General features: G+C 34.5%; 1 pseudogene; it reads left to right on the top strand.

Annotated features, from left to right (window-relative positions):
• Positions 1–1,038: 1,038 nt before the first annotated feature.
• On the top strand, positions 1,039–1,139 carry LOC126009854 (uncharacterized; annotated as a pseudogene).
• The last annotated feature ends 10,068 nt before the right edge of the window (positions 1,140–11,207 follow it).

Here is an 11,207-nt window from a genome sequence, read left to right as displayed (position 1 = left end):
CCCCTGGTTTTAAAGTGAGACCATCCTTACAATCATCAACTCAATGAGCTGAGTATTTTTTATAATATCTTTATTTGAGCACCATGATTACAAACATGTTTGTAGTTGGGTTTCAGTTATAGAAAAGAACACTCTCTTTCACCAGTACACCATTCCTACCACTAATGCCTCTCCTCTACCTCCTCCCTCCCCTCTGCTTTTATCCAAGACAGTTATTCTATTTCTCTCACTCATTACCATTGTCATGAAAGTTGTAAGTGTAGTTATTTCTCTAACTGCACTCACCACTCTTTGTGGTAAACCATCTTTTAAATGACAATAGCTCCTAGTCTGTTGGCCTAATCTAACATGAACAAAATTAAACATTTTAAAATACCACCAGAATTAATCCTATAGAAAACCCCTTCTTTCTCTTAGGCTAAATACAATGTGAATAAAATATGATCAGTTTGATCATCTATGCTTCCACTTCTTAAATGATCAGAATTCCAATTATATATTGATATGACACATTTCTTCTACTAAGCTATTTCTCTAGATACTATATTTTGTGTATTTACTTATTGCAGGTACTTAAAACAATACCTACAAAGAGAGTATAGTAAACTCTTCATTCATGCTTTTTTTTTAACTGAACTCAACAAGAGAGTCATCTCTGCCTCAAAATCATTAATCTACAAAAAGTCATAAAGTAGCAGTCAGATCATTCAAATACTGCATGGTAAGTACAGACAGTAATAAACATGGGGCAGTGAAAACTCAGATGATGTAAATGGATTTCTGACATGATGTATGGCAGCTTAAGGGTAGTGTTTTAGTTTACTTTTTAACTATAAAAGCCAAGGGTACTTTTTGCTTTCAATGGAGTCTGTGCATTATTTCACAATAAATTTAAAAGCAGTATTATAGTGAAAAAACGAGAACCTTAAATTTAGTTCACTTGGAATTCTGAACTATTAGGATTGATGGTTTGGCATATATTTAAAGGAGGAAGACATTATTGCTTCAATTAAATGTCTTGGATTCCATCTGCTTTTTTCACTTTGGCAGCACATATACTAAAATTGGAATGATACAGAGGTTAGCAATGGCCCCTGCACAAGGATGACAAGCAAATTTGTGAAGAGTTCCATACTTTAAAAAAAATAATAATTATTGTATGGGTCAACTACTCTGCAATCTGAATCTATGTCTATTTCACTAAATAGTTTGCAAGAGTAACAAATGTATGGTCAGTAGTCTATGAATTTTTTTATTCTTTCATCTTATTTTAACACTGAAGCATAATTATTTTCCTTAAGTATTTAAAAACATTTTTTATCAGGGTTACATTGATTTACAAGGCTATATATGCTTCAGGAACATTACTCTATATCACTTTGAAATGTAGGTTACCTTATCACACCCACTATCAATATCCCACCACCACAGTCTGTTGAATACCCTTTTCCTTTTAATTTTACCCCTACACCTCTTAAAACCTCAGATTTGCACTTAGAATTAAGGCTTTATTTGTCCTTGCTATTTCTTTATATTCCACATGATTGAGATAATCCACTTTCGTTTCTCTTTCTGATTTATTTCAGCAAAGATGACCCCTCTCTATATATCATGTTGTCATAAGATGTGAACTTTCATATTTCCTAGTTTCTGACTAGTATTTCTTTTTGTATATTTAGCAGACATATTATTCACTCAACTATTGTCAGGCTTTTAGGTGGTTTTCATTATGTTAACTACTGTAAAAACACAGTAAAAAGACTTGCATTGAACATATATATGTATACATCTTTTAAAAATAATTTTGTATCTTTTATATATATAAATTTACATAGATATATGTAGAATTTCTGAATTTGGTAGATTTCTTTTCCCAATATCATTTATTGAAGAGTCCTTTTCCCACTTTATGCTTTTGACTTTTACTCATATGTGTAAAGATTTAATTCTGGACTCCTTAATTCAGTTCTATTGGTCTGTATGTATACTTTAATTCCTATACCATAATTTTCTATTATTTACAACTTTGTCTAATATATTGAAATTGAGAACACATACCTCCATTCTCTGTTAGCATCAGAACTTCTTTCACTCTGAAATGTTTTGTAATTTTATACAAATATCAGTGATGTTTGTTCTGTTTTTGCAATGAATCTCATTGGGATTTTTGTTTGTTTGTTTTTTGTTTTTTGTTTTTGAGTCACACCCGGCAGTGCTCAGGGGTTACTCCTGGCCCCATGCTCAAAGTCGCTCCTGGCAAGCTCAGGTGACCATATAGGATGCCAGGATTCGAACTACTGATGTTCCGCATGCAAAGCAAAAGCCCTATCTCCATGCTATCTCTCTGGCACAAAGAGAGAAAGCATCATATATATATATATATATATATATATATATATATATATATATATATATATATATATTTGGTTTTTGGGTCACACCCAGCAGCCCTCAAGGGTTACTCCTGGCCCCATGCTCAGAAATCACTCCTGGGCAGGCTCAGGGGACCATATGGGATGCCTGCATTGGAACCAATAACCTTCTGCATGAAAGACACTTCCATGCTATCTCTCCGGCCCCTCATTGGGATTTTAATAGAGATTTAGTTAAGTATGTTTTGTGTAGATAGTAGTTTTAAATGGTGTTTATTCATCTAATTCACCAGCAAGTAATATCTTTCTATTTCCTTGTATCTTTTATTTTACATCATTTATTTTATTTTACATATTTAAATAATTTTATGGAATTGTAAATCACATCATTTCCTTTTTTATCCTGCTAGTTAATTACTACATAAATGCAACAGGCTTTTATATATTGATTTTTTCACCTGCCAATTTTTAGTAAACTATATTCTCTTTTATTTCAAATAGTTTTTTGAAGAGTCATTAATGTTTTATATGAATATTATCAAATTATCAAATTATTTTCTCTGGTACAAGGTTCAAGGTACACTCAAGATCTTGAGGGACTGGTACTATATACGCATTGCTGTTCAGCAAGGTTGAAATTAATCAGGGAATTCACATTTTTATAGCCATATTGTGATAATTTATTACTATATGTACAACATAAAATATGATAATTATGCCATCAAAAACATAAGAAAGGAATCATAAGTTCAATTTCTATATGATAGAAGTTAAGTGAATGTTACCAGCTTAAGAAAGACTTGTTACAAAAAATTCACCTTGGTCTGATTGAAAATATATGTATGTAATATGTAACATGATGCATACTATATATAATATGATATATCACAACATATATTACAGAAAATATAGCTTGCACTATCCATCACCTGTAATCACTGTTTTTTTTTATTTCTTTTTTTATTTCTTTTTTTAATTTATTTAAACACCTTGATTACATACATGATTGTTTTTGGGTTTCAGTCATGTAAAGAACACCACCCATCACCAGTGTAACATTCCCATCACCAATGTCCCAAGTCTCCCTCCTCCCCACCCGACCCCCGCCTGTACTCTAGACAGGCTCTCCATTTTCCTCATACATTCTCGTTATTATGACAGTTCAAAATGTAGTTATTTCTCTAACTAAACTCATCACTATTTGTGGTGAGCTTCCTGAGGTGAGCTGGAACTTCCAGCTCTTTTCTCTTTTGTGTCTGAAAATTATTATTACAAGGGTGTCTTTCATTTTTCTTAAAACCCATAGATGAGTGAGACCATTCTGCATTTTTCTCTCTCTCTCTGACTTATTTTACTCAGCATAATAGATTCCGTGTACATCCATGTATAGGAAAATTTCATGACTTCATCTCTCCTGACAGCTGCATAATATTCCATTGTGTATATGTACCACAGTTTCTTTAGCCATTTGTCTGTTGAAGGGCATCTGGGTTGTTTCCAGAGTCTTGCTATGGTAAATAGTGCTGCAATGAATATAGGTGTAAGGAAGGGGTTTTTGTATTGTATTTTTGTGTTCCTAGGGTATATTCCTAGGAGTGGTATAGCTGGATCGTATGGGAGCTCGATTTTCAGTTTTTGGAGGAATCTCCATATTGCTTTCCATAAAGGTTGAACTAGACGGCATTCCCACCAGCAGTGGATAAGAGTTCCTTTCTCTCCACATCCCCGCCAGCACTGTTTATTCTCATTCTTTGTGACGTGTGCCATTCTCTGTGGAGTGAGGTGGTATCTCATTGTTGTTTTGATTTGCATCTCCCTGATGATTAGTGATGTGGAGCATTTTTTCATGTGTCTTTTGGCCATTTGTATTTCTTCTTTGTCAAAGTGTCTGTTCATTTCTTCTCCCCATTTTTTTATGGGATTAGATGTTTTTTTTTCTTGTAAAGTTCTGTCAGTGCCTTGTTTATTTTGGAGATTAGCCCCTTATCTGATGGGTATTGGGTGAATAGTTTCTCCCACTCAGTGGGTGGCTCTTGTATCCTGGGCACTATTTCCTTTGAGGTGCAGAAGCTTCTCAGCTTAATATATTCCCATCTGTTAATCTCTGCTTTCACTTGCTTGGAGAGTGCAGTTTCCTCCTTGAAGATGCCTGTAATGTCCTAGAGTGTTTTGCCTACGTGCTGTTCTATATATCTTATGGTTTGGGGGCTGATATCGAGGTCTTTAATCCATTTGGATTTTACCTTCGTACATGATTTTAGCTGGGGGTCTAAGTTCAATTTTTTGCAAGTGGCTAGCCAGTTGTGCCAACACCACTTGTTGAAGAGGCTTTCCTTGCTCCATTTAGGATTTCTTGCTCCTTTATCAAAAATTAGGTGATTGTATGTCTGGGGAACATTTTGGGAATTCACATTTTTGAGTGCTTGACAGTGGGTGTAGTATTAAGATTTAGTGAATATGACAACCAGAGTGCCTGTATTTGTGAATGCCTAACAGATATATAGGTGTTGAGTTAAAGTGAAACCAAGATGTCACTGTGTATCTGTGTAGGAATGAGTCTGAAAGGAAGCTGCAATCTTTTGTGGGATTTGGTCGGAGAGGACCTATCCCGCAATGGTCAGGGAAGACTCCCTGCAGTTCTCGGAGGATCATATGGGATGCCAGTGATCAAACTTGAGTCACCTGTATGCAAGGCAAGTGCCTTCACTCTGACCCCTAGGCTGGGTTCTTAATCTCAGTTATGAATGTTATGTACACTCAGAGACTAGCAGAAAGAACACAATAAGTGAGGCCTTCTTACAGGTTCTTTAGAATTTTTGCTGCTATAAAGATTTGCTTTGTTTGCTAGAAGTCAGGTAGAGACCAGGTGTACTAGTCAGCTATGAGTAAGTCAGCTTATGCTTCTTGCTTCCATCTTTCTGCTTCTCCATGAATCAGCTATTGGCTAAGGATGTGTTTGTTGAGTTCACCTCAGATACTGGTCATCAAGTTCTGTTATGAGTTTTAACATAGTACCCTGTAATGAATCTGAGCTGTTAAATCCTTTGTTGGGTGTTTGTGAGTCCACGAACAGTCCCCAGAATGAGAAATTACTTCTCATCCCCTTGTCCCCTTTCAGAGGGAGACCTTGGTAATATTTATCTGCAGCAAATAATAATCCACACAGACAAGAAAGTTAGGGTGTAAAAGATTTGGGGGGAGAGAGAGAGAGAGACAGAGACAGAGAGATAGAGAGAGAGAGAGAGAGAGAGAGAGAGAGAGAGAGAGAGAGAGAGAGAGAGAGAGAGAGAGAGAGAGAGAGAGAGGCTGTTTGCAGCCTGCAAACAGCTTTAGCAAAAGGGCCCCTCTTCGCTGTCCCTCAAGCTATTTATTGCTAACTCCACAGCGCCCCCACCTGGAAGGTCTAGGTGGGGCAATAGTCACAGAACAATCCTAAGAAAATATTTTTATATACAACAATTCCAAGACTAATCTTATGGAAACTTTTTCATATACTACAGTACCCAACAGTGCTCTAATTAGTATGATTGTGAGAGAGTGCCAAGAACGCATTAAATTCAAACCCTTGCTCTTACAGTATAGTTTCTTGCCTACAGTTCTAGTTCTGTAAGTATAGGACTTTAGATTAGGTGCTTGGTATTTGGCTCAATCATCCTTCCTCCATCCTCTGTTCCCAATGTAACATTCTGTACCCTAGCAGTCATTTATGGATTTCAGATTGTTGTTCTGATGTACAGTATCTTTCTTGGTGAAGATATTTCTCTGTCTGCTGTTCACCTGAATATTGTTTCCTTGTCCCTTTCTGAAAAAGCTCTACTGGTCTGGGTTTAGTTTGGTCTATGTGCAAATTAAACTAGAATTCAATGTAGCTTTGCTGTCCTGATTACTAGAGGAAAGAATTACAATTTTTTTCCTCTTTGGTCATTTTGGCCTCACCTTCCATCACTTTTTATCAAAGTTTATAAAGCTGATTTACTGATATATCAATTTTAGGAATATATTCAAAGCCTATGATTTAATAATTTACTTGACTCTACAAATACAGTCATTATATCTTGAAATCATATTATGCTGTGCTGCAATTTTCCATAAAATTGCAAATGATTGTAAGCGATGACAGCAATTCTAGTCAGAGGCAATATGAAAGTCTGGATGAGCCATGAAGTACTTCAAACAAGTAACCCTAACCAGGGAGGAAATACATTGCTTAATTGGATTGTCACAAGTTATATATTAATATTGAACAGATTATAATAGCAAGTGTGCACAGGAATTTTCCATTCTCATTATAAAAATTTATTTTACATAAAGCTTTAACTGATATGGTTGGTACACAAATTTAATATCCAAATGCCCTTTAGGCCTTTTAGATGAAGTACTTACTGAGATGACCTTTCCAATAAAACCCTTCACTAAAAGTTGCTCTTAATGTGATCTCATTAACATTGATTTTTCTGAGGAAAAGAAAAACTTGAAAGAAATGCAAGAAGTCACAGATCTAATTTCTGAATAAATTATTAAGTTTATTACTTAAATAGTTATCTATACTTCTTGGATAACAGAAAGTTAAAGTTTCAGATGTAAAACAATACAAAAAATTTTATGGGGATTTATGAAGTTTAGTGATTCTCATGACTTTTATGGGATTAGAAAATGCTAAGAGATCTATTTCCTAAAATTATTGATGCCTTTACTGGTTTCTCAATACTTCTGTAGATGATCCTGTTTATTACTGATGTTTGGTTATTTTATTGTCATTATAATCAGCATAAAAGCAAAACAACTTAAAATTTCAGTATCTCAATAAAATGCTTTATCTTCATATTGGCTTTTGAATGTTCCAAATGCTGACAAGGACCCTGACTTTATCCAGAAAACATCTAGGTTTTACTTAATCCAGGTAACTCAAACAAGAGGAATTAATGCTAGCGGTGCTTGGGGGACCTCACTGGATGTTAAGAATAACACCACCACCCCCCCCCCCGGCAGAAGAGATAGCATGAAGATAGAGAATTTGCCTTGCATGCAGAACAGTGGTTTGAATCCCGGCATCCCATATGGTCCCCCGAGCCTGACAGGAGCAATTTCTCAGTGGAGAGCCAGGAGTAACCCCTGAGTGCTACCGGTGTGACCTCAAAACAAAAACAAACAAACAAAAAAAACAAGTAAAACTGTGCAAAGAATGTATCCTATCTACTGTACTCACTCTGGCTTCTCATATTAAATTTTGAGTTATATATGATAGTCTAATTTCATTTTCTTCTCATATGGTTATAAAAATTTCCCAATGTCTATTATTAAAGTGACTTTTCTTTTCTTACTGAATATTCTAAACTACATTTTCAACGGTCAGTTTTCTATAAACTCAAGTTTTTATTTTCCTGATCTCTATACTCTGTTTCATGTGTATGTGATCCTACTATCATTTCAGCACCATGATTTTATTTCTATAAATTTGCACTATAACTTGAAATTAGGTGATGTGAAGTGCCGGCCTTTTTTTTTTTTCTGTCTTCACTTTATCTATTCAGTCTATTCGATTCTAGTAGAATTTAAGACATTTTTTTCTTTCTTTTATTAATCTTTATTTAAACACCGTGATTACAAACTTGACTGTAGTTGGATTTTGGTCACAAAAAGAACACCACCCCCCTTTCACCGGTGCAACATTCCCACCACCAATTCACCCCATATCCCTCCACCCACACCCCCTGCCTATATTTGACACAGGCATTCTACTTCTTTCACTCATTAACATTGTCATGGTAGTTGTTAGTGTTCTAACTGCACTCCCCCCTCCTTGAGGTGAGCTTCATATCATGAGCCCGTCCTTCTGGCCCTCATCTCTGGGCATTATTACAATAATGTCTTTTATTTTTCTTAAAACCAGAGATATTTTCTTTTATTTATCTTCAAAATGCTATTGGAATTTTAAAATGAATTGGACTAAAACTATTGAATAATTTGAGTAGTATGACTTTTTAATAATATTTATTATTCCTATCCATTAATATGTGTTATCTCTTTATATATTTTGTCTTTTTAAAAAGGATTTTTGATTTTTATTGTCATGCACAGCTTTCATTTGGCTTACATTATTCGTGATTATTTTATTACATTTATTGCTGTATTATAAAATAATTATTTTAATACTTTATTTTAGATGTTTCAGAAATACAACTAGTTACTGTATTGATTCTGTGTTTTCCAAATTTGCTTAGTTTATAAATTTTAACAAATCTTTTCAGTAGAATTATGTATTTATATTAGTACCATTTGTAAATAAGAGTGTTTAACTTTTTGTTTTCTTCCTTTTTGTTTTGTTTTTGTTTTGGGGCCACACCCGGAGGCGCTCAGGGGCTACTCCCTGTTCTGTGTTCAGAAATTGCTCCTGGCAGGCTCTGGGGACCATATGGAATGCAGGGATTCAAACAAGGCTATCTCTCTGGCCCTTTTTTGTTTTCTTGTTTGAATATTTTTTTTATCTTTTCCTAACAATTTTGCTCATCCAAAGACTTCAAATAATAGGCTGTATAGCAATGGTAAAAGTGGAAAGTCATCTATTGTTTATCCTATTAGAGAAAGAAATCTCAACATTTTTTATAAAATATTTATGAATTATACGTTTGGATATGTAGCCTTTATTATGTTGAGCAAAATTTCTTCTGAATACATTTGTTCAATGATTTTACTACTAAAAATATTTTATCTTATCAAAGTAGTTTTGCATATATTGAGACTGTCATGTAAATTTAATATAATATGATCTAATGTATTTTCATATGTTAAACTATATATTCAAAGAATAAATTCCACATGATCTAGATACATGATCATTTAAGAAGCTAACTAAAATCTTTATTTTCTTTTTTATTAATATCTTTATTTAAGCACAATGGTTACAAACATGTTTGTAGTTGGGTTCCAGTCATAAAAAGTAGACCCACCCTTCACCAGTGCAACCTTCTCGCACCAATGCCCCCTCAGTCTCCCAATTCCCCCACTCCCTGCCTGTATTGAGACAGGCATTCTAGTTTTCTCACTCACTGCCATTGTCATGATAGTTGTTGGAGTAGTAATTTCTCTAACTGCACTCACCAATCTTTGTGGTTAGAGAAACTAACTAAATTATTTCGTTTGTTTGTTTTTGTTTTTGAGCCACAACTACCGGTGCTCAGGTGCTCAGAATTGCTCCTGGAGGCTCGGGGAACCATATGGAATGCCAGGAATTGAATCCGGGACCTTCCCAGGTCTGCAGTGCGCAAGGCAAAAGCCCTACCTCTGTGCTATCTCTCTGGCCCAAGAAACTAAGTTCTATTCGCTAATTTATTTTTATTTTTTAAGTTTTTGGACCACGCTCAGCAGTGTTTAGAACTTACTCTTGTCTCTATATTAATAATAAATCGTGCTATCACTGAAGACAATATGTGGTGACAGGTATTTAACCCAGGCCATCCTCATGTAAGGCAGTTGTCACAACAGAATCTCTCCAGTCCCTATTTTCCAAGAACTTTATGTGCTTATATACTAGAAGCTAGAATATTGACCTGTATTTTCTTGGCCAATGTATTCTTACCTGGTTTTGATATCAGGATAATTCAGGCCTAATTGATTTGGAAGTATTCCCACATATTGAATTTTTTGGAAGAGTTTGAGAAGGATTAACATTAATTATTCTTGAAATGTTTAGGCAAATTTGTAAATGAAGCCACCTGGTTAAGGATTTCTGATTGGTAAATGAATGTCTGTACTCATTATTGCTATGTTCAGATTTACTATTGCTTCATTGCTTTATTCAGTCTTGACAAATTGTATGTTAAAGTAATCATCCATTTTTTTTTTTTTTTGGTCTTTGGGTCACACCAATGGCGCTCAAAAAGTCACTCCTGGCTCTATGCTCGAAATCACTCCTAGCAGGTTCAGGGAACCATATGGGATGCCAGAATTTGAACCACTGTCCTTCTGCATGCAAGGCAAAAAAGACCTACCTCCATGCTATCTCTCCAGCCCCAACTCATCCAGTTCTTTGATATATAATTGCCTATGGTAGTCTTTGGTTATGCTTTGTGTTACTGAGATTACTTTGTATTACTGTACTATTTGGGACATCTTTAAATATTTATTTGAATCTTTTTCCTTTTCTTACTTTATCTAATATTTTGTTAATTTTTATCTTTTTAAAATTCATCTCTCGAATTTATTGATTTTTCTATTGTTTTTATAATCATTTAATTAATTTCTAATGATGTTAGTATATCCCTTTCTAGACTTTATTCTTTTTCTAGTTCCTTGAGGAGTAAAATATGATTGTTTTGTTATCTTTATTTTTTCTTAATATATGTATCTATAACTAAAAGTTCCTCTAATAATGATGTTTTCTGTATACCATATGTATTTTATGTCATATTTCAATTTTCATTTGTTTCTAACACAAAGTAATAGAAGAGGGGTAAAGATTATAGATGCTGTTGAATGTGATAGTCTTATAATGACCATAGTCATATACAAGATGTCAATGGTTTATACACAGGAGGTCAAAGGGAAAAATTTTTTTTCTTCATAATATATCCACTGCCAAAATCAAGCACATCACAGAAAAAGTAAAGGGAATGAATATCCCAGTTTGGAATTGACTATGAAGGTCAATAGGTAAGGGGAATAAATTTGGGTAGGACACAAAAGTCATTTTATAAGGGAGAAAATGTGATAGAAAGAAGCATACAGTAAAGCAGAAATTTAGAAGAACCTTGTGACTGTTCCATATACCTGTTTTTATCTCTCACTCTTATGTTCCCATCCATCCCACCCACATATCAAGATATGTCTAGTTCATAG

This window comes from Suncus etruscus, chromosome 5 (genome assembly GCF_024139225.1).
Source record: "Suncus etruscus isolate mSunEtr1 chromosome 5, mSunEtr1.pri.cur, whole genome shotgun sequence".
Classification (NCBI taxonomy): domain Eukaryota; kingdom Metazoa; phylum Chordata; class Mammalia; order Eulipotyphla; family Soricidae; genus Suncus; species Suncus etruscus.
Note: the sequence above shows the minus strand (reverse complement) of the source record. Positions and strands in the feature narration are given on the sequence as shown.